This window comes from Pogona vitticeps, chromosome 1 (genome assembly GCF_051106095.1).
Source record: "Pogona vitticeps strain Pit_001003342236 chromosome 1, PviZW2.1, whole genome shotgun sequence".
NCBI classification, from domain to species: Eukaryota; Metazoa; Chordata; class Lepidosauria; order Squamata; family Agamidae; genus Pogona; species Pogona vitticeps.
This window is the reverse complement of record NC_135783.1, coordinates 284,680,748-284,686,747: the sequence shown is the minus strand read 5'-3', so window position 1 is coordinate 284,686,747 and position 6,000 is coordinate 284,680,748.

Sequence of the window (6,000 nt, the reverse complement as noted above, 5' to 3'; positions counted from 1 at the left end):
ACATTTCACCCTCCTGGATTTTACCTTCACAGGAAACTCAGAATAGTGTGGCTGAGCTCTTATTGTGGTTCTCTCTGACCCACAGTAATCTTGACAGAAACTATAAGTTCACTTCTGTTGATTTTACATTTAATCCAGAAGAGGGCAGAGGCACCTGGTGTCTCAGTTTTGCTGGGATAACAGACTCATAATGGAGTCTAGCCTCCTAACAATATTGCTCTCAACCTCCGGGCACACCTCACAACATACAGGTGTGCATGCAAGGGGAACAATTAACATAAATTATGGAGAATATCAAGCAATTTAAAGGTTTGCTGTCCTCTGAAGATGCCAGACACAGAGACCAGCAAAACATTAGGAAGAACCACTTTCAGAACACGGCCAAGAAGCCCGAAAAACCCACAACAACCAATTTAAAGGTAGTGTATAAAAGGAGTAATGTAACTGACAGAACAGTGAAGTGATTCATGAATGATGGAAACACTGTAGAAAGTTGTGTAAAGACTTTGCTTACACAAAATGTTGGAGATGTAATTTTCTGCCAAAACAAAATAATATGTGGAATGATATCCATACTGAACTGATCTGTTATGAACATTTTAGAACAAGCAAACAAAGCATTCTTTAACATAAGAACATAAGAAGAGCCCTGCTGGATCAGGCCAAGGGCCCATCTGGTCCAGCTTCCTGAATCTCACAGTGGCCCCACCAGATGCTTCTGGGACAACAAGACAACTAGATACCTGTCTCCTGATACCCCTCCTGTACACCTGGGATTTTGAGGTACTTTCCTTTTAAGCCTGGATACTATGCATCCCTGTCATGCCTTGTAAACTGTGATGGGCTTTTCCTTCAGAAATCTGTCCAATCTGGTTTTAAAGGCATCTAGGCCAGATGCCATCACCACATCCAGTTGCAAGGAGTTCCACAGACTAACAATACTCTTGTTTAAGCAGCACGCTTTGCTTTAACAAACTTAGGATTTTATTGTGCTCAGGAAATTTATAGATATGTCAGCTCACACTCAATTTACATTAATAGGAACAGTTTCATTAATATCATACATTATACCACTGCACTGTCCACTGTGACAAACCTTTTAAAAGAGGACTTCGGAAATTAAAGTGCACTGAATAAGATTTTATGTTAAGCTAGTAGTTCAGAGTTATGGCTGCAATCCAGAGGGGTCCATGTGTGCAAAAGGAACTTAAATATTAAAAAGCCATGTAGCACTTCACAGAATAATTGATTGCGGTATGCATTTTCATAGACAGAACTGCAGGCCATCAAATAAGCATGTTATATTTTCTCTGCACACTTTTAACAACTGTTGTTTGGTCTTATACTGTTTTTTATTGGATAATGTCAACAAAGTTCATAAGGATTTGGTTCAGAATACAAATTTGTCCAGTACATAATGTTTAGATGTATTACAAATTGAACATCATTGAAAGTAAAATTAAATAAAATGTCATGTATACTCAAACATTCAGACAGACCAAAATGCTTAATAAATACATGCACAGAAAGTGATTTCATTTTGTCCTCTTGCTATTAAAGAAATAGCACTCTTAGATCACGCTGAAAATAAGTCTGGAATCCTGTTGCTTAGCATAATAAGTCACTACTAGAGCAGGCCTACTGACCCAAAGGAGCCTGTGAAGGAGTCAACCTATCGAATCCTCATTGTTTCAGTAGGCCTACTCTAGTTCTGCCTATACTATGCTAGGCAACAGGATTACAAGCTGTAGGAACTATAAAGTCAGTTGTGTTTTAGATTTTTTGTTAGATCTAATGTTCTTGATGGGCACAAAATGAACCACAAAGCAAAAGAACAGAGAAAAATAGAACCAGGACATTTCTTGGTTAGTTTTGGGACACTGCTCAGAACAAAATGAAATGCAGAACTATTATTGGGTTTGCTGATCCGTACATTCCATTTTTGGGTGTATTGCCCCTGTCCAGACAGTCTGGTGCCACTCAATCAATTTCCTAGGGTGGAACTAGAGAAAAACTTTGTGTAGGATTGATTGTCTGGTCAGGAAGCCAACCACGAAGCTCAAACTCCACTTTCTGGAAGTAACTTGTCATAGGAGCTGAACCCTTGGCAGCTCAGTGGATGGTTTCACTTTTGTAGCAGCTGGCATGAGAAGACGATGCTTAGCTAGCTACTCTATTCACCCTGTCCACTTTCTTCTTTGCTCCCAGTAAACCTCATGATGAGCAACACTGTGGTTCAAGTTCCCTCAAGTTAACTACTCATTTAATTTTGCCCAAGCCAGCTGCTAAAGAGCACTTTCCTGGGGGAATCTGCTTTGGGGGCTATAATCGTCATCAAATTTGGAGGGGATGGGAAGGAGAGTCATATAACAATTCATGGTGAGTTTGGTGTCCTAACTCATGCAGGGGCTGTTCTACTGTCCTGGAAGTCCCAAATTTTATGAACCATGAAACAATTAATTTCATCAGAAATTTTGTGGTTCGTAGTTTGTGAATTATGTTGAACTGTGAACCATCAAAAACCACAATTTTCCTGGTTTGTGCCCATCTCTAATCTTGATTAAACTATCATTTATTTCTGAGAATTACATAATAAAAATAGCCAACCAAGCAGCCCCTCTTTTTTATTTTATTTTTTAGCAATGATCTTCATTTGCACTAGAGCAGTGGTTGTGTGTCTGATTTCTTCCTTACATTTACTTTCCTGATTTGTCACATTTTTTCTTCCCTTCATATTTAAAACTTGGCTGTATCCTGAACATGTATTGGAATGAGTGTTCCAGGAAAGACAGCTGAATCCTTTGATAGTGTTTTCTCATGGTTAAAATGAGAACCAATTGATACTACATTTCCCAAAGATACATTCTCTGAGAACGATAAAGTCATCCTGAAGTGAACTGAAGGAGTTCGTTATCGTTTAGTCATTCAGTCGTGTCCGACTCTCCGTGACCCCATGGACCAGAGCATGCCAGGCCCTCCTATCTTCCACTGCCTCACGGAGTTGTGTCAAATTCATATTGGTTGCTTTGATGACACTGTCCAACCATCTCATCCTCTGTCGTCCCCTTCTCCTCTTGCCTTCACACTTTCCTAACATCAAGATCTTTTCCAAGGATTCTTCTCTTCTCATGAGATGACCAAAGTATTGGAGCCTCAGCTTCAGGATCTGTCCTTCAAGTGAGCACTCAGGGTTGATTTCCTTTAGAATTGATAGGTTTGTTCTCCTTGCAGTCCAGGGGACTGTCAAGATCCTCCTCCAGCACCACAGTTCAAAAGCATCAATTCTTCGGTGGTCAGCTTTCTTTATGGTCCAGCTCTCACTTCCATACGTCACTCCAGGAAAAACCATAGCTTTGACTATTCGGACCTTTGTCAGCAAGGTGATGTCTCTGCTTTTTAAGATGCTGTCAAGGTTGTCATTGCTTTCCTCCAAGAAGCAAGCGTCTTTTAATTTTGTGGCTGCTGTCACCATCTGCAGTGATCGTGGAGCCCAGGAAAGTAAAATCTGTCACTGCCTCCATATCTTCCCCTTCTGTTTGCCTGGAGGTGACGGGACCAGTGGCCATGGTCTTAGTTTTTTTGATGTTGAGCTTCAGACCGTTTTTTGCACTCTCCTCTTTCACCCTCATTACAAGATTCCTTAATTCCTCTTCACTTTCTGCCATCAGAGTGGTATCATCTGCATATTGGAGGTTGCTGATATTTCTTCTGGTAATCTTAATTCCCGTTTGGGATTCCTCCAGTCCAGCCTTTCACATCATGTATTCTGCATATAAGTTAAATAAGCAAGGAGACAATATACAGCCTTGTCGTACTCCTTTCCCAATTTTGAACCAATCAGCTGTTCCATATCCAGTTCTAACTGTTGCTTCCTGTCCCATGTATAGCTTTCTCAGGAGAAAGATAAGGTGGTGAGGCACTCCCATTTCTTTAAGGACTTGCCATAGTTTGCTGTGGTCCACACAGTCAAAGGCTTTTGCATAGTCAATGAAGCAGAAGTAGATGTTTTTCTGGAACTCTCTGGCTTTCTCTATAATCCAGCGCATGTTAGCAATTTGGTCTCTGGTTCCTCTGCCCCTTCGGAATCCAGCTTGTACTTCTGGGAGTTCTCAGTCCACATACTGCTGAAGCCTACCTTGGAGGATTTTGAGCATAACCTTGCTAGCATGTGAAATGAGTGCAATTGTGTGGTAGTTCGAGCATTCTTTGGCACTGCCCTTCTTAGTGTTTGGGATGTAAACTGATCTTTTCCAGTCCTCTGGCCACTGTTGAGTTTTCCAAACTTGCTGGCATATTGAATGTAGCACCTTAATAGCATCATCTTTTAAGATTTTAAATAGTTCAACTGGAATGCCATCACCTCCACTGGCCTTGTTGTTAGACAAGCTTTCTAAGGCCCACTTGACTTCACTCTCCAGGTAAGCAACCACATTATCTGGGTTGTCTGGGATATCCAAATCTTTCTGGTATAATTCCTCTGTGTATTCTTGCCACCTCTTCTTGATGTCTTCTGCTTCTGTTAGGTCCCTCCCATTTTTGTCCTTTATCATGTCCATCTTTGCACAAAACGTTCCTCTAATATCTCCAATTTTCCTGAAAAGATCTCTGTTTTTTCCTTTTCTATTATTTTCCTCTATTTCTTTTCAATGTTCATTTAAGAAGCCCCCCTTGTCTCTCCTTGCTATTCTTTGGAAGTCTGCATTCAATTTTCTGTAACTTTCCCTATCTCCCTTGAATTTTGTTTCCCTTCTCCTCTCTGGTATTTCTAAGGCCTCGTTGGACAGCCACTTTGCTTTCTTGCATTTCCTTTTCTTTGGGATGGTTTTTGCTGCTGCCTCCTGTACAATGTTATGAGCCTCTATTCAAAGTTCTTCAGGCACTCTGTCCACCCAATCTAGTTCCTTAAATCTGTTCTTCACTTCCACTGTGTATTCATAAGGGATGTGGTTTTGATTATACCTGACTAGCCCAGTGGTTTTTCCTACTCTCTTCAGTCTAAGCTTGAATTTTGCTATGAGAAGCTGATGATCAGAGCCACAATCAGCTCCAGCTCTTGTTTTTTCCTGACTGTATAGAGCTTCTCCATCTTTGGCTGCAGAGAATATAATCAATCTGATTTCGGTATTGCCCATCTGGTGATTTCCATGTATAGAGTCTCCTCTCATGTTGTTGGAAAAGAGTGTTTGTGATGACCAGTTTGTTCTCTTGACAAAACTCTATTAGCTGTTGCCCTGCTTCATTTTGAACTCCCAGACCAAACTTTCCTGCTGTTCCTTTTATCTCTTGACTCCCTACTTTAGCATTCCAATCCCCTATAATGAGAAGAACATCTTTCTTTGGTGTCACTTCTAGAAGGTGTTGTAAATCTTCATAAAACTGGTCAATTTCAGTCTCCTCAGCATTGGTGGTTGGAGCATAAACTTGGATTACTGTGATGTTGAAAGGTCTGCCTTGGATTCGTGTTGACATCATTCTATCATTTTTGAGATTATATCCCATTACAGCTTTTCCCACTCTTTTGTTGACTATGAGGGCTATTCCATTCGTTCAATGGGCTTCTTGCCCACAATAGTAGATATGATAATCATCTGAGCTGAATTCGCCCATTCCTGTCCATTTTAGTTCACTGATGCCCAGGATATCAATGTTTATTCTTGCCATCTCCTGTTTGACCTCATCCAGCTTCCCAAGGTTCATAAATCTTACATTCCAGGTTCCTATGCAGTATTTTTCTTTGCAGCATTGGACTTTCCTTTCACTTCCAGGCACGTCCACCGCTGAGCATCCTTTTGACTTTGGCCCAACCACTTCATTAGCTCTGGAGCTACTTGTACTTGTCCTCTGCTCTTCCTCAGTAACATGTTGGACGCCTTCTGACCTGAGGGGCCCATCTTCTAGCATCATATCTTTTAGCCTTTTGTTTCTGATCATGGGGCATTCTTGGCAAAGATACTGGAGTGGCTTGCGTTTAGTCGGAACTTTCCACTATGACCTGTCCGT